This window comes from Bos indicus, chromosome 11 (genome assembly GCF_029378745.1).
Source record: "Bos indicus isolate NIAB-ARS_2022 breed Sahiwal x Tharparkar chromosome 11, NIAB-ARS_B.indTharparkar_mat_pri_1.0, whole genome shotgun sequence".
Taxonomy (NCBI): Eukaryota; Metazoa; Chordata; class Mammalia; order Artiodactyla; family Bovidae; genus Bos; species Bos indicus.
In genome coordinates, this window is record NC_091770.1 from 6,777,270 (window position 1) to 6,803,871 (window position 26,602).

Below are 26,602 nucleotides of genomic sequence, written 5' to 3' on the forward strand. Positions count from 1 at the left end.
AACTTGCTCAGGGCCACACAGCTGGTCAAAGGGAGAGCTGAGCCTCAGCAGTGAGCTCACATCCTAAGCATAGACTGAGAAGTAAATGAATCATAGTCTCTGAATTTCTCAGAACCTCTTATGGGTCATTTCACCCCGTACTTGCCTTAACACAGGGCAGTGGTTGTGGGGAAAGGAGCCCTGTGGACAGCACATGGCCATTGGTGTCAGACTCAGACCCCAGATTCTTCTCTCCAGTAACGGCCTTTCCTCTCCTCTCTTGGTGATACAAAGTGGAGAATATGGTGAGAATAGCTGTGCAGAACCACCCCTTAGACAATAAGCACTCGGATTTTTTAGAGAAGCTGATGCAAGGGTGTCCGAAAGAAAAACTGAAAAGGAAGCATCGCTTTCGAGAACATGATTATTAATAGTAAGGATTCCTCAACAGTGAGGGGGCTGGGGATAGTTAGGAGATTGACTGACTTTGTTTTTCCCAAAAAGGAAAATTTGAATTTGCTATATCCTGGAAACTATTTACATAGCTATTTATATTTATATTGTGTTTACAGCTGTTCACATGTCATTTACATTGTTTAAAGTATTTTTTTTTTTGCTTTTCTTTCTTTAAATTGGAGGATAATTGCTTTACAATGTGTTAATTTCTGCTGTACAATAGTAATTATGAATTGATGTAGTGAAACAATATATAACCTTGTTCTGTATTTTCTAAGTCTCCTGTAAATGTTATCATACTTTCATAAAATAAAAAATTAGACAAGAAAAAAGAAAAAAAAGATAATTATGAACTGACTTCTAAGGAGCACTGCTTCTAGAAGAACAGGATTCGGTACTGAGTTAAAAACTGAGTAGACTCGCAAGCTTTTTGTTAGCTTATAGCTATGTTTAGACCGTTTTATGATTTCTATAATTGAAACCATATTTGCAGTAAGCTGGAAAATTAATGTTTTTTTGCTCCTGAAATCTTTATCTAGGAGGATATAGGTCTAATAAGCATGGAAAGGGCTTCCCTGGTGGTGCAGGATCTGCCTGCAATGCAGGAGACCTGGGTTCTATCCCTGAGTTGGGAAGATCCCTTGGGGTAGGAAATAGCAACCCACTCTAGGATTCTTGCCTGGTGAATTCCATGGACAGAGGAGCCTGGCAGGCTACAGTCCATGGGGTTGCCAAGAGTCGGACACAACTGACAGGCACAGGCAAGCAAGCTCGGGAAATGATGCTTTCTGGCCTCACACACGCGCGCACACCTCCTAGTGCATTTGATGACGATGGCTGTTATATTTAAAGCAGTCCGCGTGTTCTGTTGTTTTCCTTGCACTGTATGCTGCGGTGCTTGTGGACATTTTCAGTGGCAGCTACAGAAGGGTTAGGGGTGCGTAAGTGTTCCATTTGTAGTCACTGAGTCTGTAACGTCATAGTCTACAGATTTTTAAAGTTTCTACAAGGAAATATGCAGACTTTTAGTAAAATATCTATAGCACACCAGAAAAACATAAATATGAAATCAAGCCTGTATTATTACAATGCTTTCCTTTCCAAATAACCACTGTGAGTGCCATGGAGATGCTACTTGGACTTTTATTTTTTAATTTCCTCTCTTTTTATTGAAGTATAGTTAATTTACAATGTTCTGTTAGTTTCAAATGTATAGCAAAGTGATTCAGTTAATACATGTATGTATGTATGTGTGTGTGTATACATATATACATGTGTATATATATACTCTTTTTCAGAATATTTTCCCTTATAGATTATTACAAGATATTGAGTCAAGTTCCATGTTATTATACAGTAGGTCCTTGTTTATCTATTTTTTAAATGATTTTTTTACTGAAGTATAATTTATTTATAATGTGTTAATTTCAAGTGTACCACAAAATGATGCATTTATACATATATACATATATATTCCTTTTCACAGTCTTTTCCCTTATAGGTTATCACAAAATATTGAGTAGAGCTCCCTTTGCTATGTAGTAGGTCCTTTTGACGGAGAAGGCAATGGCACCCTACTCCAGTACTCTTGCCTGGAAAATCCCATGGACAGAGGAGCCTGGTGGGCTGCAGTCCATGCGGTCGCCAAGAGTCGGACATGACTGAGCAACTTCACTTTAACTTTACACTTTCATGCATTGGAGAAGGAAATGACAACCCACTCCAGTGTTCTTGCCTGGAGAATCCCAGGGATGGGGGAGCCTGGTGGGCTTCCGTCTATGGGGTCGCACAGAGTCGGACACGACTGAAGCGACTTAGCAGCAGAAGCAGCAGCAGGTCCTTTTGATGATCTATTTTATATATGACTGTGTATATGTTAATCCCAAATTCTTAATTTATCCCTCCCCCCTCACCCCCTCATCCAGACTTTTAAAACAAAATGTGTGGATAAAATCTTCTTTCTTCTTGAATGTAAAGTGAAAACCATAGACACCATCAAGATTGTGGAAAAGGGGCAAAGTGTCAGAATAAGAGGTGACATGCAGTATGTGGCACTAAAAACAATAGTTATGAAAGTCAGGTAATAACATAAAACCACTTGTGATATAATATTAAAAGAGATTACAAAGATATATGTGCCTAGAAGAAAAAAGGAGTAGATGGGAATATTCCAAAATGTTAACTAACAGTGATGAGAATTTGGTAGCAACATCAGGAGGAATGTTGAGTCTTCGCTTTTTTCCTTATTATTTTCTGTATCATGGTTATATTTTTTTAATAACAAAATGTTTTAAAAATCTGTACTAATTGGAATGACTGAACCTTCCTACACACTTATGACACTAGTTAACTTGTGTCAAAGAACAACCGAAGACAGTGTTTTCTCGTAAAATTTAATGGTACGATTAGTTGGGCACATTTGCTGGGCTGTGACTCATATTTAGAACTTGACACATGGTAAATATTTCACCTTACCTTGTTAAAAGCAGTGACTTCCTCATTCACTGGAAGAACTGAAAACTGTGTCCAAAAAAGCACAGAAATTATAACCAGGCATTGGGAGAGAGTAACCAGGAAAGGTTTTAAGGTCTCCAGATCTGAATTCTAGTTTGGGATTTGTCCCTGCTGGCCCTGGTTTCCTATTTCAACATGTGAATGATGAGAAAATGCCCGGCTCAGCATGCTGATTTGCCACGAGAGCAAAACAAAACCACAGGGAACAACCCACAAGCTGAATGTAAAATCAGACGGCCAAGTAGCGGTGACCGAGTGGCTCCTGTGAGATGCTCCTGACCACACAGGTGCCTCTGCTTGAGCACTTCCGGGATGGGGCAGCACACCCTCTGTGGATTGACTCATTTCATTGCGGAGAGTTCTGTTGTTACAAAGTAGATGGTACGTTGCATTGGGTCTTAGACAGGCCTCCAGAAAGTTCTGTTCCATTGTCTTAGTTCCGTCTCTGTGTTAGGGTCTGGGGCACAAAGAGTGACCACCCTCCCTTGTATTAGAAGTTAAGCTTCCACCAGGGCAGCTGAGCTTGTTTCTCCCATCACATGAAGGGTTCAAAGATGTTCTAAGGGTTCAGTCAACCAAGGGTTAACTGAACTTAAAAAAATAAAGGGTCCACTGAACTAAGGGCTCAGTCGACCAGGACCCCGACATCTGTCTGGTTTTGTCTGCCACCCATGATTTTGCTTTTTGTGTGTCTTGTCCTGTACTTACGAAATTAGGTTTGGGAAGTAAGAACAGGACTTTAGATTTGTCTCTATAACATTTTATATTGTTAGATTTGGCCTCTGGTTCCATCTTCATGGGGTCTTCGGGGTCCTGATTCACTCACTCCGTGAATTCAGATTTTAAGTCTGCATCTCCCATCATGTGGTGAGAGTGCCTTTATGTTGTAAGAACTTGCTCTGCAGCTCCCAGTTCCCTTCCCAACCTCTGGCTCAGGTTTGTGGCTCCCTCTCTCTCTCATTTTGTTCTAATATTTATTTATTTGGGTGCATTGGGTCTTAGTTGTGGTGTGCGAGATGTTCGTTGTAGAGCGCAGACTCTCTAGCTGTGGTACATGGGCTCAGCAGGTGTGGCACGTGGGCTCTAAAGCACGTGGGCTTCCAAAGTTACGACTTGCAGGTTTAGTTGCTGGCAGTCTGTGGGTTCTTAGTTCCCTGACCAGGAATCAAACCCATGTCCCCTGCATTGCAAGGCAGGTTCTTAACCACGGAATCACTGGGGAGGCCCCTGTAGCCCTCTCTCGTCTGCATTCATGACCCCCCAGGAATGTTATCAACATCCACTTCCATACTCTCTGGTTCTTTTGGCTAATGCTCACTTGGTAATTTTTTTTTCTTCTTTTTTGATTTCAGATTTCAGCTTTGCTTTTTAATCTTGAATTTGCTTTTTGTGGGTGTGTGGAGGAAATGTATTCCTTCCATCCACCCTGTCTCCTCTCTTGACTTATTACAGCTGGAGGGTGACCACACCCAGCCTGGCAGCCGCTTTCATGGGAAGAACCAAATGCAGTGCCCGAGGTTTTCCATTGGTGACCCCTCTTCAAATTAACCCATGTGTCATGAAGTGTGGGTGTTGAGGAAAGAATTCAACTCTGCTAACTGCATTCTTCATCTTGCTCAAAAGAAAGAGATTTGAAATGCTTTCATGAAGTCCTGCTTCATTAAATTTGCAGTATTCTGCTTAATGGAGCTTCCCTGGTAGCTCAGACATAAAGAATCTGCTTGCAATGCAGGAGACCCAGGTTGGATCCCTGGATGGGGAAGATCCCCTGGACCAGGAAATGGCAACCCATTTCAGTATTCTTGCCTGGAGAAACCCATGGACAGAGGAGCCCTGTGGGCTACAGTTCATGGGCTCTCAAAAAGTTGGACAAGATTGAGTGACTAATATACACATTCACACTTTGCCTAATCGCCTCATCATAGCCCCATCAAACAGGAGATTTGGTGAGCTTCCTGAGGCTTGGCTTATTCTTCGTCTTAGTTATCATGGCTCCATTAAGTGCTGAAGACAGTCACTGTAATAATCCATCTGGCATTTTTCCTGTTCACTAATCTTTGCTTGCACAACCCCTGAGACCCAGTGATGGCTGTGGGAGCTGTCTGGAGGTAGGAAGTACTAAGGGGTGGCCTTTTCCTAAGAGGCTTGGTAGGAAGCTGGAAGACAGAGTGTGACTTAGCGGTCTGGGACAGTCATGGAGATGATCTGACTTTTTGTGTGTCATTGCCTGGAATGGGAGTGAAGTCAGCCTGCAGGCTTCTGACCAGATCCTCCCAGGGCCTGACCACAAAGGTCATGGGCAGCCGTTGGCCATGGCATGTTGATGCTCTAGCTGAAAGGGACAGAGGTTAAACTAACAAAATGTGGCTCTGGAAGGCACTTCAGAGAACGTTTGGACCGGTGCTGCCCAAACTTTACCGTGCACCCGCAAATCACGTGGGAATCTTATTAAAATGCTAATTCTGAGTCAGTTGTTCTGAGGCAGGGCCTGCGAATCTGCATTTCTAGCATATTTCCTGACGATGCCCGCCCTGGCTGGTGGCCACACTTTGTGTAGCATGGATTTAGATTACGCTGTATTTTTTCCCAGAGGTAGAAACTGAAGTCCAGGGAAGTGAAATTGACTCCTCAAAGCCACCTTCGTGAAATTAAAAGTGTCAGTCGCTCAGTTGTTATGACCCCATGGACTGTAGCCCGCCAGACTCCTCTGTCTGTGGAATTCGCCAGGCAAGAATCCTGGAGTGGGTTGCCATTTTCTCCTCCAGGGGATCTTTCCTATCCAGGGACTGAACGTAGGTCTCCTGCACTGTGGGGAGATTCTTTACCATCTGAGCCATCTTAAGTCCCCCATGAAGTTAAAGCAGGCCCTTTTACCAGGTCTCCTGGGGCCCAGGGAGGTGTCTGTTTAATTACCAAATTAACTACAAAATTGCTGAACCTAGTAAAACAGGGTTCCCATCCTTTCTTAAGGACCCGTAGTACATGGCAGGAGAGGTGAGGTCAGATTCCAGGTCTGGACATGCTTGCACAGGCACACACACGTGTGTATGCGTGCACATGCACATTCCCATGCTTTTCTGCATTCTCCATTCTCATCAATTTTGATATATAGGGAACATGTGGACGACACATGGATTAAGGAAACACGTGAAGCACATGGATTATAGCCACATTCCAGGTATTCTTAAATGCAGATTCATTCTGAACGTGTAAACTTTTCCGTAGAAGTATTCGGGGGGAAGATATGAGTTATTTCTGACCTATGAAGTAGAAATACGGCGCTCCAGAGTTCTGCAAAGGCCATGTTGCTGATAAAATTGTATCCTAGTGATGTCTTCGAGAGTTTTCATGGTAAATGCTCCAGGTTTTGCTCAGTGAGTTCTGAGCTCCAGCCTTTATAAAGGATCCTGGAGTTTGGGGATTTTCCGTAAACTTCTGGTATTGGATTGTTATTGCCCGGTATGACTAATTTTTCCCCCTGAACTCTGTGGGGCAGGGGGGACTAAGCAACTTACAAAACCCAGTCGGGAGTGTGTATGTGTGTGTGCATGTGTGTGTGTGTCTCCTTGCTGAGAAGTGAGCAGGAGGAAGGGAGATGTTGTCTGGAGTGGAAAAGAGGATCAGAAACGTCCTGGAAACAAAAATCTTTCCTCTCCACTAAGTGTTGAATAAAGATGAACTGATTAGGGAAAAATTGGGAAAACAAACTCCTGTTTTGGGAGGCAAATATCAATACCTACAGTGGGTTAAGCCTGTTAGTGTCTCATCCACGGCCTCCCCATCAGCCGGGTAGTAAGTTTCTTAGGGACAAAAGCTGGGTCTTCCTGATTTTGTTGCTGTTGTTCTACCAAAGAGCATAGGGAGGGTCTTGCCCCTAGTGGGAGCCAGAAACATCTCTTCAGTGAAATGTCATTCACCTCCAGCATTTATAGGACCTGGCCAGCAGCCTAGAAGGTACTAGAGTATTTCTGAAGATCTAATGACTCAGATCATCAGTAGGGCTGCCTCTGGAGCTGGGGGTTGATCAGGTCCCTGAAACCTCAGCTACTCCACGTTGGAGGAAGGGTGGGGACTTCTCCCTGCCCCTCCTCACCCTAGACCTTTGAAGGTTGTTGCTGTTCAGTCGTTTAGTTGTGCCTGACTCTATGCCACCCCACAGTTGCCTTTCCTCCACTGTCTCTCAGAGTTTGCTCAGATTCATGTTCATTGAGTCAATGGTGCTATCCAACCATCTCGTCCCCTGTTGTCCGCTTCTCCTCCTGCCCTCAATCTTTCCCAGCCTTAGGGTCGTTTCCAATGAGTCGGCTCTTCTCATCAGGGCATCTCAGCTCTTTGAGTGAGGTTATGTCTTTAGCAGTCCGTTCATGCACCAGATGTCCAGGGCCTGGATGCACCCATTAAGATAGGTTAAAAATGTCAGTGAAACTTCTGCAGGAGTGGTCCCCAACCTTTTTGGCACCAGGGTAGGAACTGCTTTTGTGGAAGACAATTTTTCCACCAACTGTGGGTTGTAGGGGATGGTTTAGGAAGGTTCAAGCATGTTACACTTTTTGTGCACTCTATTTCTGTTATTCTTACATCAGCTCCACCTCAGATCATCAGGCAGTAGATCCCAGAGGTTAGGGACCCCTGGACTACAAGCATGTTGCCTTAACCTCAAGACTATTCTGTTTATTTCCTAATGTTGAAAGCCCAGTCCACTGAAGTTCAGGTGGACCATTTGGTCTCTCAATTAAAGCTCATTAAACTACCAATTAATCACAGCTACTTGTAATTACCTAGCCTGGGAAAGTATTCTGGGAAGCCCTTCTGGAACGGCTATCGAGAAGGGTGAGGAAATTGCACCCTCTCTGAGTACATACTCCCTGTTCCCAAATAAACAGCACAGGTGCCTGGAAAGAAAGAGTGAGGCCAGATTGGACTCCACCCAGGCTCCACCCTACCTGGCTGAGGGATCTCAGGGAAAGCGTTTGCGTTTTCTGTGCCTCAGTTGCCTGATCTGTAAAATGGGCTGAAAGAATCAAAAGTTCCTAGAAATGCACCTGATGCACGGTAAGTGCCCACTCTTGGCGTCTCTGTTATTTTTAGGGAGTGGAACCATGGGTTTAGAGCATTGGGCATCACCCAAGATGTGGAAGGGGGTACTCCTACATGAACCTTGGTGAAGACCGGAAATGTGGGGAGAGGGGGTCAAGGAGGAGGGGGGAGTGTTGTGTCTGAAAGGGCATCACATTCAAGAGGAGAAGGGGAGTTGGGTCAGGAGGGTAGCTGCAGAACCCATGCCATTTGAATGTTGCCTTTTTTTAAGAGATTTTTTTTTAATGTGGACCATTTTTACAGTCTTTATTTAATTTGTTACAATATTGCTTCTGTTGTTTATGTGTTGGTTTTTTGGCCGCAAGGCATGTGGGGTCTTAGTTCCCTAACCAGGGATCAAACCCACACTCCTGCATTGGGAGGCAAAGTATTTAACCATTGGACCACCAGGGAAGTCCCTGAACATTGTCTTCTGGAGTCAGTGGTGGCCCATCTGAGTGGGCACAGAGAATTCTTTTGAAGGGCAGTGGGGACAAGGTGGAGAAGTGTGCAGAGCCTGCTGGGGGTGGGCCTTGGGTACCAGAATATAAGCTTTGGCCAGTTTGGCCCTTGTGTTTCAGACTATGAGTAGGGCTCTGATAGGTGGGACCTGGGTTGTGTTGAGAACATGAATCCAGGTGTGGGGTGCAGGGGAGCCCCTGAGAGATAGTCAGAGGAGGGGTTCGGCAGCCCCCTCTCTCATGGATGGGATCAAGCGGCTCCAAGTGGGAGCCAGAGGCTCGGGCTGGGACCCCATCTCCCCTAATCCCCCTGAGTCCAGGGATGACCAGTGGGTCTCCTCCCCTCCTGGATGCTTCAAGAGATCCCTGCAGGGTCCCCAGGGCATGTGGCAGAGGCAGTGGGTGCATTAGGAAGAGATCCTCCATCTGAAACATACACAAGCTTGAAGGAAGGGTCCTTCGGTATCGCTGGGAGCTCACATCTGTGGATGTCGTTAGGAGGAGGATCTGGAGGAGAAGAGGGAGGAGGTGGGAGATCCAGGCCTGGCTTTGACTGGTTCAGACTCTGATGACGGGAACTCTGACAGACTGGATGGCCCGGGTCTATGGCTCCGTCACTTGAGAAGAGAGACAGCCTGTGAACTGTTAGCAGTGAGTGTTCAGTGGAGAGTGTGGTATTTCGAAAGGGCTTGGCACGTTTTCTGAATGTTTCTGGCTGGCGGCCCAGCTCTGAGTTTCCTGTTCATAGCTCCCTCCATGTGTCACAGCTGAGGATTAAAGCCCTAACAGGCGTCATTGGAGCCCACTTTCTCCTTTCGCCCGGCCTCTGCACAGCTGGGTCTTGCTGTGAGGCCTCGCCCTCCTGTGTGCTGAGCAGCCCTGGAGCTCTCTAGAAAAAGAAAACCGCCATCAGCAACCCCATTCAGGGCTGATTTTCGAGATGCACTCTTGTTTTTAATAACCACCGTCAGTTCAGCGGGCTTCACAGGTGGGAAAAGAAACGCTGCGGGCTGAGCCTGAGTTACCGCCTCTGGTGGAGCCAGCGGTTCCCGCAGCCTCCAGTCGCGAGGAAAGGAGTGGGTAAGATGATGGATTTGCACGTTAGCTTTTGTTTCTGCATCCCCCCCCCCTCCTTTTCCCTTTGTTTACTTATACGCTGAAGTATTTAGGAAGGAGGAATGGAGTCTGATAAAACTGACAGCATTGTGCTGTTTTTTAAAACAAGATGTGAAGGATTTCTTAGTGTTATGTGGCTCTGTAGGCATATTTAAAACCCTGAGTGTGCCTGTGAGCCCTACTAATAGATCACCTGTGATTGCTGCTGTTGTTATAGTCGCTCAGATGCGTCCGACTCTTTGCAACCCCGCAGATTGTAGCCCGCCAGGCTCCTCTGTCCATGGGTTTCCCAGGCAAGAATACAGGAATGGGTTCCTATTTCCTTCTCCAGGGAATCTTGCTGACCTGGGGATCAAGGCTGCATCTCCTGCATTAGCAGGCAGGTTCTTTACCACTGAGCCGCCTGGGAAGCCCCATCTATGATTACATATGTTTTATTCTATGGAAGATTAAGAAATATGTGGGAGATATATGACTATATACTTCCTCTTAGCCAGCAAAGGCTTCTCTGGTGGCTTAGATGGTAAAGAGTCTGCTTGTAATGCAGGAGACCTGGGTTCCATCCCTGGGTTGGGAAGATCTCCTGGAGAAGGAAACGGCAACCCACTCCAGTATTTTTGCCTGGGGAATTCCATGGACAGAGGAGCCTGGTGGGCTACAGTCCATGGGGTCGCAAAGAGTCGAACATAACTAAGTGACTAACACACACAGTCATATACATCATGAGGTTTAAGTGAAGGATATTGTAATGCCCTTTTTTTTAAAAAAAATTGTTTTTTAAATTTGTTACAATATTGATTCTGTTTAATGCTTTGGCTTTTCCCCTGGAAAGCATGCAGGATCCTAGCTCCCTGACCAGGGATGGAACACACGCCTCCTGCATGGGAAGGTGAAACCTTAACACTCAACCACAAGAGAAGTCCCTGTAAAGTCCTTTTAGAATGCTGTAGCTGATGGCAGAATCAAGACTTACTTTATGACTTTCCTTTATGCTTCTACGACTCTAGAGTGGCATCATCTCAGCCCTTGTTTGGCTGAGGGCATTGCATTACTATAAAATGACATGACTGATTGCATTTAAGATTATAATATATTGTATCATCAAGACTTGTGCATGCTTCCTTCCACAAAGACTTACAATGGAATCTTGAAAACTTGCGTGTGGTTTTTGTTATTGTTGCTATTTATTGGTTTTTATTTTTATTGGGCTCTGGAAACTGAGTCCGTTTGCTGGGCCCAGGAAATCACTCAGATACCAGGACTGGCCATCACCTCCAGAGCAGAGGCCTGCGTAGGTCAGGGAGTCCTGGTCAGACAGCAACTGTATTGAGCAAGCTTTTTCAGAGGCGTTGAAAATATTACACCTGAAGTTGTAAGGAGACTGTAGGCTCTCAGGGGATGGTCCATATTGTCTTATTGAGTGAGAGTTGCTCAGTCATGTCCGATTGTTTGCGATCCCGTGGACTGTGGATCCATGGAAATCTCTAGGCCAGAATACTGGCGTGGGTAGCCTTTCCCTTCTCCAGATCTTCCCAACCCAGGGATTGAACCCAGGTCTCCTGCATTATAGGTGGATTCTTTACCAGGTGAGCCGCAAGGGAAGCCCAAGAATACTGGAGTGGGTAGCGTATCCCTTCTCCAGGGGATCTTCTCAACCCAGGAATTGAACTGGGGTCTTCTGCATTGCAGGTCGATTCTTTACCAACTGAGCTATCAGGGAAGCCTTATTGGACACCCTTGACCTCCATATACTCTCTAATAGTGTTGTTGGGTCAGTCAGAATTCAAGCAGTTTAAGGAAAGAAGAAAACAAAATGAGGTTAACCTTTCAATTCAATTTAAATCTCCCTCTTGCTCTTTTGCCAAATGTGACTTTCCATGGTGGCTGTGAGCATATGAAGGGCTAGACGGTGGAAAGGACAGCTGACAAGGTGCAGTGAGTGACTGGTGGTCTGGTGAATCACTGTGTCCACCTACAGGTGCCTGGGGGCCACCCTGTGTGTGCTGGGGGTGGGGGAAGTCTGTGTTCCACTGGAGGTGGGCGGGTTGCTGGGGAAAGAGGAGATGTGCTGTTTGGAAGGACTGGGGACATTTCTGATTTGATTTTGATCATTTGATCTTCCTGATCGCAGTGATGAATTTTCTTTATTTGAAAATGTACTTTTTTAGAGTTTCTTCAATATTTTTTCTAATTTACTTTATATTATTATACTTTTAATACTTTTCACATTTTTTAAACCTAAATGTTAACTTAGATATTAGTACATTTTATTTTTTTATTAAAAAAAATTTTTATTAGTGTATAGCTGATTGACAATGCTGTGTTAATTTCAGGTTTACAGTAAAGTGAATCAATTGTATATAAAGCTGCTCTTTCAGATTTTTTTTTCTCATATAGGTCATTACAGAGTATTGAGTAGAGTTCTCAGTGCTATACAGTAGGTCCTTGGTGGTTATTTTATATATACTAGTATGTATATGTTAATCCCAGATTCCCAATTCATCCTTCCCCTCTTTTCCCTTTGGTAACCATAAGTTTGTTTTCTATGTAAGTGAGTCTCTCTTGTTCCATGAAGAAGTTCACTTGTATAATTTTTATATTCCACATCAGCGATATCAAATGGTATTTGTCTTTCTCTGACTTCACTTAGTATGATCTCTAGATCCATCCACTTGGCCACAGATGGCATTATTTCATTCTTTTAATGGCTAAGTAGAATTCTATTCTGTGTGTACCCATATATACGCCACATCTTCTTTATCTATTCATCTGTTGACAAGCTGTGAGGAATTTTGAAAGAAGCCTATGGACTGTCTCTACTCAACAGTTTTTATTTTTTATTATTCTTTATTATTCAGCTTTTATTCTTTAACACACAAACCTTTTGGGGCACTGTGAAGTTGCTGAGGAATGAAACTCTCAGGCAAGATCATGGAGTGGCTAAGATCCACTTCTTAAGTCTCGTCTTTAAAAACATACAGACAACACATGCTCATGGTCAAAAGGACAATTGAAAAAGAATATATAGAGATGAATTAAAAAGGTAGAACATAAAAACCTAACATTGTGAGATAAATACTGTTAGTGTTTGGGTGGGTGTGGTTTTCTCAAAACACATTTACATTTTGGAAAAACCATGCTTGGCCTGTCCATGCTGTTTTATCACCTGCTCTTGCCTTTCAGCAGTATGTTGTGAGGGTCTTGTCCTGCTAATGAACTTCTTCCTACAAAAGCTTTTTAATCACATGACATAGATGAGTTATTAAATCATGTTGGTGTATTTGAGTTTTTTCTTTTCTATTATTAACATCCTACGATGTTAATCCCTACGAGCATGGGATCCTATGCATCTCTTCCTTATTCTTTCCTTGGAATAATTCCCAGAGGTCCAGGGCATCAGCATATTTAAAGCTCTCCATTCTGTTACTCAATTAATCTAGGAAAGTGCTAGTCATGTACACTCCCTCCAGCACTGTATGAACACTTTTTTCTCACACTTTCACCAGCATTGGGTTTTTCACCTTTTTTTTTTTTTTTGAAGTATTCTAATCTGATAACTGGAAAGGAGTCTTCTGTTGTCTTAATTTGCTTTAAGGACAACTTTTTGTGAAACCTCTGGCTTCCTATTCTGCCCCTTTGGGTTCAGCTTTGTATCTTTTTTTGGTTAGTCATCATCAAAGCAATCCTCACTCAGAGTAGCTTTTGCCAACCTAATTTCTGTGGTCTTTGACCTCATTTGATATCTCTTAGTAAGCTCACTGAGTGTGTGGGGGAGTTGAATGCTTTTGCTGACTTTTTACCATTTGAACAACCCAGAGCAAACTCAATCTTTTATCTCCTTTTTATCTATTAAATTTAGAGATAAGGACTGGCTGTCCACCCCACCACGTGATTGAACTGGGGACATAAAGGGAAAGGCTAGAGGAATGTTCTTTAAATAGAAAAAAAGTGAAAATACCGAATGGTATTATTACTGTTGTTATTAATATGAAGTTTATATATAGCCTCACCTTATAAAGTGTCTAGTTTTCAGAGAGCTGCGTGCTGAAATTTTGATGATGTTGTCGAAATAGTTCTAAACTTAACAGTTCTAAATTTCAACATATTTCTTTGTTCTTAGATTCAGTAGCACAGGGACATTGAAGATGGATTTATTTTATTGCTTGCTTATTTGTGTATGGGGTTGTATGCTAGTCTTCTCACATTGCATGGTCACCATCCACTTGCTCTGCTCTGATCCCCAGTCAGAACTTTTCAAAGGCAGAGCCTGGTTTTATGTGTTCCTTTCTTTCCAGGTCCTGGTTTGGGGTCTGACACCCTTTGAGGTGGGGCATAAACATTTTTTGAATGAATCCGCGGAAGTAAGCTAGAAACATTTTAACCCAACTCTCCAGGGAAATGATTATCACCCCCCCCACCCCCCCCCCCCAAGAGGAATTACGGAAGATTCAAAAGCGGAGCTTTTTTCCTGGGGTGCATTGACTGTTTTATTTGTTTAGTTTAGTGTGGGTTGGTTTCTGTTTCTACTTAGTACAACTTTAAAGCTCTGAATGGATGTGAAGCGGATGCATTCCAACCAGGGGTAGAACCAGGAGAATGGAGATGGCGGCTTTAGTGAGTGCAAGTCCCATGGGCTTGCCACAAGTATGGAAGGCTTTATAGGGGGTACAGGATTTCACTCTGACCTCAGTGGTCAGCTGTTAAAATCAGGGTCAAGTACACGTTCAGCAACGGTTTGACACTTACAGTGGATAAGTAATAATCATGGCAAATAACCATTAGAGCACTTCCTTAATGTGGGACCCCCGGTTCTGAGTGCCCTGTGTATGAGGGAGTCCTTATTATCATCTTACTTTGCAGATTAAGAAATGGAAGCACAGAGATGTGATTTGCCTGAAGTCACATCAGTTAATGCACGCCTGGGGTTCACACACAGCCTCACTCTAGAGTTCACGGGCTGCTGGACTTGAGGGATGATGAATAAAAACACACGGTTCATGTGCTTTTGAACAAATAGCACACAATTTAAAAGGCTTTAAAAAGGTTATTCAGCCAAGTCTTTCTCATCAATAGGTGACTGTTACTAGTCTCTTCCACCTCTTTCTCACTGGATCTGTTCTCTCTTTGGAGAACCAATGGGGGATTGATATGCATGTAGATGTATTAATATATAGGTATTGAAATAGCTGTTTCAGTCTCCTGTTGGTTATATACCTGTCTGTCTATATCTATCTAGGAAGAGTCTTTTTTTTTAACTTTTTATTTTATATTTGAATATGGGTTATTAATGGGCTTCCCCGGTGGCTCAGTGGTAAGGAATCCTCCTGACAATGCAGGAGATGTGGGTTCCTTCTCTGGGTTGGGAAGATACCCTGGAGAAGGAAATGGCAACCCACTCCAGCATCTTCGCCTAGGAAAACCCATGGAGTTTGGTGGCCTACAGTCCATGGAGTTGCAAAAGAGTCAGACGCGACTTGACTGACCAACTAATAGCTGACTAACTATTTTGTGATAGTTTCAAGTGAACAGCCAAGGGATTTAGCCATACATATACATGTATCCATTCTCCCCGAAACTCCCCTCCCATCCAGTCTGCCACGTAGCACGGAGCAGAGTTCCCTGTGCAGTACAGTAGGTCCTTGTTGGTTATCGATTTTAAATACAGCAGTGTGTACACATCCATCTCAAGCTGTCTAACTATCCCTTTCCCCCAGCCAGGAAGATTCTTATAACAAGGTATGGATTAGCTCATGCCATTATGGAGGCTTGAGAAGTCCTGGGAGCTGTGCTCTATAAGCTGTAGACCCAGGAAAGCAGATGGTATAGTTAGAAGGCCAGAGAGCAATGGTGTAGACTCCTGTCCAGTCCGAAGGCTTAAGAATCAGAATTGCCAAGTGCAGGAGAAGATGGACGTCCTTGATCAAGTTTTCAGGCAGAGTTAATTCAATCTTCCTCTGCCTTTTTGCTCTATTTAGGTCCCCAAGGGATTGGAGGAAGCCCACCCACACTGGAAAGGGGGCTATTTGCTTTACTCCGTTCACCAATTCAGGTGCTAATCTCTTTCAGAAACACCCTCACAGACACACCAGCTATCTGGGCATCCCATGGCCCGTTTCAGTTGACACAGAAAACTAACCATCACACACTAAGCACATACACTCTTCTGTGCGTGGGTGCATGCTAAGTTGCTTCAATCATGTCTGACTCTTTTCAATCCTATGGACTATATAGCCCACCAGTCTCATTTGTCTATGAGATTCTCCGGGAAAGAATACCGGAGTGGGTTGCCATGCCCTCCTCCAGGGGATCATCCTGACCCAGGTCTCTTGCATTGGCAGGCGGATTCTTTTCCACTGAGCCACCAGGGAAGCCCACGCTCTTCTGTACTTGGTTCTAAATCTGCATCAAAAAGGCTTCCTTTTAACCTTTTGCTGACTCAAGTTGTTTGCAGTCTTATGCTATTACAACCGATGTTGCAATGAATAAGAAATAGCCCTGCCTGTGTCATTTTGCAGAAGTGCTAGCAAGAGTATTTGTTGGCTGAATTCCTAGAAGTGGAACTGCCAGGTCAAAGGCTGAGTGGGTTTGTGATTTGATGTATATTTCAAGATTTCTCACCTGTTACAACAGGTTGTAACAATTAACACCCCTGCCAGGAATGTTTGAGAGAGTATTTCCTCATGTGCCTACCAAAATAGGTATACTAGCAAACTGGGGGCTGTTTTTGTTGTTCTTTGTATTATTTAGCTTTGGTGATCTTATGGGGGAAGCAGTTAACTCAGTGTTTTTAAATTTTTCATATCTTACATAACAGGATTTTTAGACTTTATTTTTTTAAAGATTTTTTTTTTAATGTGGACCATTTTTAAAGTCTTTATTGAATTTGTTACAATGTTGCTTCTGTTTTACCTTTTGGGTTTTTGGCCACAAGGCATAAGGGATCTTAACTCCCTGGCCAGGGATCAAACTCATACACCCTGCCTTGGAAGGTGAAGTCTTAACCACTAGACTGCCAGGGAAGTCCCTAGACTTTATTTTTTGAGAGCACTTTTAAGTTCACAGCAAAATTGAGGGGAAGGTAAAGAGATTTCCCATATAACCCTTGCCCCACATGTGTATAACCTGCTCCGTTGTCCACATGCCCCCTTCCCAGAGTGGTTCATTCCTTACAACTGATGAACCTACACTAACACGTCATTATCACCCAAAGTCCAGATAGTCTGCCTTAAGATTCACTCTTGGTGTTGTATATTCTGTGTTTAGACAAATGTAGGATGACATGTGCCCATCATTATAGTAACACACAGGGCATTTCACTGTGCTTTACCTGTTCATCTCTCCTTCCAACCCCTGGCAACCCCTTAACTTGTTACTGCCTCCTTAGTTTTGGGCTTCCACAGTTGCTCAGAAGGTAAAGAACCTGCCTGCAATGCAGGAGACCCGGGTTTGATTCCTGGGTCGGGCAGATCTCCTGGAAAAGGCCGTGGCAACCCACTCCAGTTTTCTTGTCTGGTGAATTTCAAGAGGGGAGGAGACTGATGAGTCAAAGCTCCTGAGTCACAAAGAGTCAGACACGACTGAGTGACCAACACTGTTTTCACGCTTTTGCCTCTTCAGATTGTAAATGTTATGTAGCCTTTTCAGGTTGACTTCTCTCACTTAGGATTTTGCATTGACGATTTCTTCATGTCTCTTCATAGCTTGAGAGCTCATTTCTCTTCAGCACTGAATAGCATTCCATCGTCTAAATGGACCACACTTAATTTATCCATTCACCCCCTGAATGGTATCTTGGCTGCTATCAAGTTTGACAATTATTAATAAAGCATCTATTAAACGTCCATGTGCAGGTATTTGTGTGGATGTAAGTTTTCAGCCCCTTTGGGTAAACATCAAGGAGAGTGACTGTAGGATCCTACAGTAAGAGTGTGTTTAGTTTTATAAGAAACTGTCAGACTGTCTTCCAAAGTGCTGGCACCTTTTTGCCTTCTCACCAGCTGTGTTGAGAATTTCTGTTGCTTCACATCCCTGACGGGATCTGCTGTCAGTGTTGTGGATTTTGGTCGCTCTGTTGTTTAGCTGATAGGTTGCGTCTGACCCTTTTGTGACTCCATGGACTGTAGCCCACCAGGCTCCTCTGTCCATGGGATTTCCCAGGCAAGAATGCTGGAGCAAGTTGCCACTGGTCATTCTAATATGTGTGTAGTGGCATTGAGATCGTTTTAAAACCAGCTGTGATCACAGCAGTTGTTTTTTAAGCCTTGTGGGTGTCCACCCATGGGGCACCACGGTAGGGCAGAGCAATCTGATTGCAGCCTTCGAGGATCACATGGAGGGGCTGGGCAGTAGCCTGAGTTGAGGGTGTGATAAACATCGTGAAAGACACAGATGGCTGCTGAGACAGTGGCGAAGGGCTGGGTGTGAGTCACCTGGTAATGGGGAGTCCTTGTGAGGAGGGGTGAGGTCTGAGGCAGAGGGGCAGTGGGATTTGAGCCCCTTGGAGAGGAGAGGAAGCTCAGTATGTGGGGGCTGAGTGAGTGGGAGGGAGCTTAGAGATGGAGGCAGGGGCCAGATCACGGTGGTGTAGACAGTGGTGGGGCCATGATGCAGAGCCTGGATTTCATTCTGAACTTGCCAGTCACAGCCTGGGGAGATGATGCCTGCGTGTGTACAGGCTTACCTCCCAGACCACAAGTGTTCACCTGTGTGACATTAGGCAGATCCAGTCCCTCTGTGCAAGTGCTGGGGGATGTTGTTGTATTTATGAAAGACAGTGGCAGGCTGGCACCCAGGACACGGCATTCTCTCGCCCAGCCCTGAATTCCTGGGCGTGTGACAAGCAACAGGTGCTCTGCCTGAACCTGGAGGCACAGACATTCCACAGAAGCACCCCCTACCCTCCCTGGAACGAAACTCGTGCACCAGGGACTTGCTTGGCATCTCAGCTTTTACTAAATTAGCCAAGGGTTTTAAGAAATGGTTCTTGAACTTTCAGTCCAGGCTGAGCCTTGTGCTCAGTGCTTCTAGGGTTAGGAGGAGGAGGACGGGGAAACCCAGAGAGGAGGATGGTGAGCGGTCGCTTCTAGTGCAGCCTCAAGACAGAATCAAATGTCAACGCCAGAAGGAAGGCAGGAGGGGGCGGGGAAGGGGCCCAGCCGCTCTGGCTCCAGATGAGACGGGAGGCCTTGCAGAGCACTGTGGGAGCTGCTTGCAGGGGCTTGAGCTTCCCTTCCGTCCTTCTGGGGAGAGGCAGGTAATGTGTTCCTTCTATCTTTAGAGGTGAAGAAAGGCCTCTTTCCTCAAGGTCATGGGGTAGACCAAGGATGGAGCTGGGACTGGCCCCTAACACTGAGCTCCCTGGGTGCCCAAACAGATCAAAATCCCTCAGCCTCATCACTGGAGGAGGGCTCTCTCTCTGTAGCCTGCGTGCTCTTTCACTCTGGCCTCTTTGGTTGCATTATTATGGGGTTGCTCCGTTTCTGAGTCTGGAGTGTTGGCAGGACCCTGCAGAAGGGCTGGACCACACCCTCAAATGCCTGATGGTAGGGCTTGAAGCTCAGAGATGCATCCATCTTGTGAAGAAACACAAGGAACTGAGGTCAGGTGTTTTTGGGTGGGCTCTCGGGGTCCTCCCTAGGGCACACTGGTCATTTGTGGCCAGAGCAGAGTGGCAATTAGTGTGTGTGTGTGTGTAGGTGATGAGTCTGGAATGAAGGATTTAGGAACTGCTGATCAAGAAGATGTGTTCAGGGATGCAGGTTTCCATGGAGATAGGACTACCTGGGCAGGAAGTCAGACAGCTGGGAGATCAGTTAATATCTCAGGGAGCTTTGCCTCCTGGTCCAGGGTTTGTTACCGAGGAGAAGGGACTCTGCAGGTGAATTCCAGGTGCTTGACCCAAACAGAGTGGCCCAAACGAACACAACATGGGGCAGAGGCTGGGACTGTCTAGTAATAAAGCATTAAATAGTCACTCAATTGTATCTGACTCTTTGCAACCCATGGACTGTAGCCTGTCAGGCTCCTCTGTCCATGGAATTCTCCAGGCAAGAATACTGGAGTGGGTTGCCATTTCCTTCTCCAGGGGATCTTTCTGACCCAGGGATAGAACTCAGGTCTCCCACATTGTAGGCAGATTCTTTACCATCTGAGCCACCAGGTAAAAGATGGTGGCAGTCAAAAGGACAAGTACAAAGGACAAGTCCAGAAACATTTATAAAACTGGAACTGCATCTGTACTAATTATAATTGAAATCACTATTTTAGGATTCATAGACTTTTAGGCTTTTTCTGATAGCTGTGTTCAATCTGTCTATGTCAATGATATGACCAGCTTTTTTTTTTTCCTTTCAGATTGCCTTTATTATTTTTTTAAAATTTTTATTTATTATTATTATTTTTATCACTTCACTACTTTATTTTTTTTTACTTTACATTATTGTGTTGGTTCTGCCACACATCAACATGAATCCGCCACGGGCGTACACATATTCCCCATCCTGAACACCCCCTCCCACCTCCGTCCCCGTATCATCCCTCTGGGTCATCCCAGTGGACCAGCCCCAAGCATCCTGTGTTGAACCTGGACTGGCGATTCATTTCTTATATGATATTATACATGTTTCAGTGCCATTCCCCCAAATCGTCCCACCCTCTCCCTCTCCCACAGAGTCCAAAAAACTGTTCTATACATCTGTGTCTCTTTTGCTGTCTCGCATACAGGGTTATAGTTACCATCTTTCTAAATTCCATATATATGCGTTAGTATACTGTATTGGTGTTTTTCTTTCTGGCTTACTTCACTCTGTATAATAGGCTCCAGTTTCATCCACCTCATTAGACCTGATTCAAATGTATTCTTTTTAATGGCTGAGTAATACTCCATTGTGTATATGTACCATAGCTTTCTTATCCATTTGTCTGCTGATGGACATCTAGGTTGCTTCCATGTCCTGGTATTATAAACAGTGCTGCGATGGACATTGGGGTACATGTGTCTCTTTCCCTTCTGGTTTCCTTGGTGTGTATGCCCAGCAGTGGGATTGCTGGGTCATAAGGCAGTTTTATTTCCAGTTTTTTAAGGAATCTCCACACTGTTCTCCATAGTGGCTGTACTAGTTTGCATTCCCACCAACAGTGTAAGAGGGTTCCCTTTTCTCCACACCCTCTCTAGCATTTACTGCTTGTAGACTTTTGGATCGCAGCCATTCTGACTGGCGTGAAATGGTCCCTCATTGTGGTTTTGATTTGCATTTCTCTGATAATGAGTGATGTTGAGCATCTTTTCATGTGTTTGTTAGCCATCTGTATGTCTTTGAAGAAATATCTATTTAGTCCTTTGGCACATTTTGTGATGGGTCGTTTATTTTTCTGGAGTTGAGCTGCAGGAGTTGCTTGTATATTTTTGAGATTAGTTGTTTGTCAGTTGCTTCTTGCTATTATTTTCTCCCATTCCGAAGGCTGTCTTTTCACTCTGTCAGTTATGCCAACAACATATTCCACCGTGGTCACAGAGCCAACACATTCCACAACCATGAATATGACTCCAAAGTTTGTTGTGGTTTCCCTCATTTCATTCCTGGACTTAGTGAGAGGGCAGACTTGACGGGAAATCTGGGACAACTTTTCTCAGACCTTTTATTACCTGGCTCTCACTCGCTGGCCCTTTGATCTCTTTGCTCTGGGCTGATTTTTTGTCATCCTGTCCTGGAGGGGCCAACAGAGCCTCCAGCTCCTGAATGAGCCAGGATCAGCCATCATCCTGCCGCTCCTGGCAACATCTGGGTGCTTTACAGACATCTCCTGTGCTCTGTACACAGGCTTTACTATTATCAATGTGTCCAAAGGGAGATGGGGCTCAGGACCGGCAGGGACAGGCGCTGCCACCTCCTGATGATGGCAGATGAACGGCAGCATCCTCAGCCGGGCTCCCAGTTGAGCTTCACGCTTCATTGTGCTGACATGATGATGAGACTCCAAGAGGCTAAGTTCTAGTCAGTGAGCGGCTCTTTTTGCAATGTATTTGAACTCCTATTTGTAGAAGTGCTGAAGCTGTCAGAGTTTGTTCACATGAGAAATATAATTAAGGCTCCCGTCTACCATTTCTGATGAGAGTTTTAAAAAGGCATTATGTGCAGGGTTATTTTCTAGCCTCTGAAATGACCTGCTGATAATTTTTAAGCTGAAATCAATACCATACATGCAATAAAGTAAAAGTTCAACCATAGTAGGAACTCAATAGATATTTCTCTGGAAGGTTTAAACATCCCCTGCCTGAAATAGGTGAGAGAAACCTGGTTTCACAGATCATACCATCTCTCTGTTAATGAATAATCTGTACACCGATAAGATGATAGAGGACAAATGTTAATGAGTATGTAGAGAAAAAGGAACACTTGTGCACTGTTGGTTGGAAGGTAAATGGGTGCATCCACTTTGGAAAACAGTATGGAGATTCCTCAAAAAGTTAAAAATTGAACTAGCATATGATCCAGCAATTCCACTTCTGGGTATATATCCAAAGGAAATGAAACTGATATCTCAAAGGGATACCTATGTTCCCATGTCCATTGCAGCATTATTCATAATAGCCATGACATGGAAACTATTTGTTTGTCAGTAGATGAATGGATAAAGAAGGTGTGGTATATACTGGACATACAATATTATTCAGCCATGAGAAAGGAAATCCTGTCTTTGGCAAGAACATAGCTTGAGGACGTTAAGCTAAATGAGATAAGCCAGACAGAAAGACAAATACTGTATGATATCACTTGCATGTGGAATCCAAAAAGGCTAAACTCAGAGAAACAGTAGAGTGGTACTGCCAGGGGCTGGGGAGTAAGGAAACTGTGGAGATGTTGGTCAAAAGGTACAAACTTCTAGTTATAAGATGAATAAGTCTGGGGAATGTCCCTGGTGGCCCAGTGGTTAAGATTTTGCCTTCCAATGCAGGGGGTGTGGGTTTGATCTCCAGTTGGGAAGCTAAGATCCCACATGCCTTGGGGCCAAAATACCAAAACATGAAACAGAAGTAATATTGTAACAAATTCAGTAAAGACTCTTAAAAAGGGCTCCACATCAAAAAAAAAAAAAAAATCTTTAAAAAAGAAACACATTTGGGGATCCAATATGCAGCATTGGAAAAGACCGTGATGTTGGGAAGGATTGCAGGCAGGAGGAGAAGGGGGTGACAAAGGATAAGATGAGCAAACTCTGGAAAACAGTGGAGGACAGGGAAGCACGGCATGCTGCAGTCCATGGGGTCTCAGAGAGTTAGAAACGACTTAGCCACTGACCACCAACAAATGGACAGCATGCAGATTCTGGCTAATGTATTGTATACTTAAAAATTGCTAAGAGAGTAAATTTTGAAGGTTCCCACCTACAAAAAAAAAAGAAGTGGTAATTATATGATGAGGGGAGGTATTAGCTGACAGTATGGTGGTGATATTTGTCAGTATTAAAATGTATCAACACATTGTACAGTCCTAAACTTACACAAATGTAATACGTAAATCGTATTTTGATTAAGCTGGAAAACAAGCAACGTAATAAACTGTAAAATGATGTACAAAAAATGACAGCATTTCCTTCCTGGAGAGAAAATGTATGATTCTTGTCAGAGGTGATGGAATGGGTATCTATTTGACTTGTTGATTTAAAAAAATCTTATGTGATACTTGCCGTGACAACCTCTTTTGAATACATTTCTCTCAAGGTTTAAGCGCTTCTCTAGATGAACACAGTGGGTTACTGAGCTGACTCATAGGGAGGAGAGGTTACATTTTTGCTCTTGTAATGATGTGGGAAATCGCACCCCACATCACTCACCAGGCTTAAATATTTCTCATCAACCTCAAATTCTGAGATTTACTTAACTGCAAGATCAGAGTTTTAAGATTCCGCTCCCCGCCCCCCCACCCCCCGTTATAATACTGAAGAAATTTAGGTAATGGGGACATGGTGGATAGAAACTAGGTTCATAGGAAAGTGAAAAATGCTGGGGTGGGGTGGAGGAGGGGTGGTGGAGACAGACACTTCCTTTAGTCTGGAACTGATATCTGGATCATAAACTGTTGTTCTAGGGAAAACTTCTGGGTGTGAATAAGTCCCTGGAGCTGGACTCTCTTCCTCTGCCTGGACCCTGTCTGCCCAGTCAGTGTAGAAAATGGTGTGGCTGCATTAGGGGACCCACTCAGCTACATACAGATAGAAGAAACATCACCCTCTATGATGTAGGTCAGTGTTTGTCCGTCTTGATTTCCTGTTGGAATCACCTGGGAGCCTTAAGAAATATCGGTGCCTCAGCCCCACCCCCAGAGAAGGCAATGGCACCCCACTCCAGTACTCTTGCCTGGAAAATCCCATGGACGGAGGAGCCTGGTGGGCTGCAGTCCATGGGGTCGCTAAGAGTCAGGCATGACTGAGCGATTTCACTTTCACTTTTCACTTTCATGCATTGGAGAAGGAAATGACAACCCACTCCAGCATTCTTGCCTGGAAAATCCTAGGGACGGGGGAGCCTGGTGGGCTGCCATCTATGGGATCGCACAGAGTTGGACATGACTGAAGCGACTTAGCAGCAGCAGCAGCAGCAGCAGCAGCCCCACCCCGAGAGGTTCTGATGGAATAAGACTGAGACACAGCCTGGGAAGAGTTATTTTTTAAAAAAATACTCTCTGGGGGTAGCTGGTCTAATGCAGGCTGAGAACCACTGACCCGGGAAATAGACAGCCGTAATTTCTGTAAATTGCCCAAGTCAACAAGAAGCTGGCTAGCACAAGAGTTGTCCTGAGTGATTGCTAAATCCCTCTGCTGGGGGAATTTAGGTCCATTTCCCAGAAAGCTTATCCCCGGACATGATCACGGGCTCTCTGTCCTGTCCATGTGGTTTGAATTTTCTAAGGGACTGTGGGTATAAGCAGTGTGAATGGAGTGCTTTCATTCATCGGGCAAAGATGTAAACATCTGCTCTGCTCCAGCTATGGCCAGTCAGGGGAGAGCTTACCTTTAAGCACCTGATGAGTATCAGGGAGAGAAGAACTCAGCCATACAGAATCTGGGGTGCTGGTGCTACAGGGAGGCAGAAGGGAAGCCAAGGGCTCAGAGGAGGTGGAGATGGTCACCCTGGCTTCCCCTGGCTGGAGGGGTGGGAACTACCCTAGAATGCCCTCTGAAAGGGGCATACAATATAGACGATGGGCCTGGGAGGAGGAGGAAGAGGAGGAGAAAAAGGAGGAGGAGGAGGAGGAGGGAGTCTTGAGCTGGAGGAAGACGAAGGATGACATTCTGGGTAGAAGGAATGAGGGAGAAATGGTAAAACTGGCAAGGAGACTGGTATGCGATTTGACCTCAGCCTGGAAGCATCCAGGCAACAGGGAACTTTGTCAGAAAGATGGAGTTGAGGGAGGCAGGGCAGGTCTGGAACAAGAGCAAGGGTTCTCGGCTTTATCCAGAGGAGTGGGGCACCCTGTGGGGGTGGGGTTTGACTGCCAAGACCGAGCAACAGGCAAGTCGGGGCTTGCCTAGCATTATTTATCCAGCTAATCTGGATGCTCTAGAAGAGAAGTCTCGGTATAAACATCTCATTTGACAAAATGAGAAAAAAGCCCCTTTAGGTTGTGCATGTCCGTTTTGCAGCCACAAGGTGGGTGGGTTTTGCATCAGGGTGGGTCAGACTTCTCCTTATCCCTGCCTTATCCATCTTTCCTTTTCTCTACTTTTTTCTTCCCCAGTCCTCCTCCTGAGGGAGAAATTGAAGAGCTTCCCACACATGTACTCTTGTCTCAAATAGTAACAGTGAAACTGAAAATAAAAAGATTCTCTGGTCATTAAGAGGTTTGATGGTTTGCACAGTATTTATTTCAGTTTTGGCCATGTTGACTCTTACGTAAATATGGTAACTGCTTGTTTAAAATTCTTTTCACAATACAATAATCACATTGAAAAGTCAGTCAGGTTTTGGCACAAATGGCCAACATCCTTCTGCCAATGATGGTTCTCGATTAATTTTATTGCCTCTAGAAGTTCATCAATGTATTTTGAGAATTTTATTCATAAGAAAATGTTGCTAGTGATTCTGTCTAAAAGGGGAAGAAAGAGAGGGAGTGATTTCTCTATAATTGAGATAACTTTGTCTAAGTCCGATTTTAAATCATCTCGGAGGTAGAATGGATTGGTCGTTACCAGGGGCAGGGGGTGGGGAGGATAAAAATGGGTGAAGGGGTCAAAATGTAGAGTTCCAGTTATAAAATAAACAAATTCTGGGATGTCACATACAGCATAATGACCATAGTTAAGAATACTGCATGTTTGAAAATTGCTAAGAGATTAGATCTTATCACAGGAAAAGAAATTTGTAGCTGTGGGTAGCAATGGTTATTCACTAGGCTTGTGATCATTTTGTAATATATACAAATATTCAGTCATTTTGTTGTACATCTGAAACTAACATAGGATGTCAATCATATTTCAATTTAAGAATATTTATTTGCATCATGTTCGAGACTTTGGAGAATTCCTCCCTCCCCCGCCCCCGCCAGCCCCACACACAATCATCCTGAAAACTCTTGGGTCCACTTTTTCTCTTAGCAGAAGAAAGGGGTGAAATCACAGTAGCTGACTTTCTATGTTTGTTCCTAGTGTTTTCTATATTACAAGGCTGACATATTTCTAGATAAATTTGCATATCTAGAGTTGATCAGTTTTGCTTCTTACTGTTCTCATGTATAATCCATATACATATATGTATATAGTATAATTCATAATCCCATGGCAATAGGTGTTTGACCTAGTTTGAAAGAATCTGATCACAAAGGAGGAAGGGAAAAAATTACTTTATAAAGGGAAGGCTTATTTGCATATGAATCATAGCTATGTAACAAAGTCAGAAGATAAAATATTGAAATATTTAAATATTTGGGCAATGTTTCCCATATCTTCCTGTTTTCTCATCAAACCACATGTCCAGTTTTGGACTGGAAAGGCATCTTTACTCT

The 26,602-nt window shown here is 44.2% G+C and overlaps 1 protein-coding gene and 1 non-coding gene across 6 annotated transcripts in view; one reads left to right on the forward strand and one right to left on the reverse strand.

Moving 5' to 3' along the window:
• Positions 1-26,602, forward strand: part of IL1R1 (interleukin 1 receptor type 1) — a 138,635-nt gene that overhangs the window by 40,129 nt on the left and 71,904 nt on the right. For 3 of the 5 annotated variants that reach the window (XM_070798373.1, XM_070798376.1, XM_019969438.2), the window contains exon 1: positions 9,091-9,566. The exons of 1 other annotated variant lie outside the window; for it this stretch is intronic. The gene's annotated coding sequence lies outside the window, so the exon portion shown is untranslated. Of the gene's footprint in view, positions 1-3,189; positions 3,331-9,090; positions 9,567-26,602 lie in introns of those variants that run through there. One more of the 5 variants, XM_070798378.1, reaches the window with a different exon arrangement.
• LOC139186008 (small nucleolar RNA SNORD86) lies at positions 10,845-10,930 on the reverse strand. The gene has a single exon (XR_011569585.1). It is a non-coding gene; the product is annotated as a small nucleolar RNA SNORD86 (small nucleolar RNA).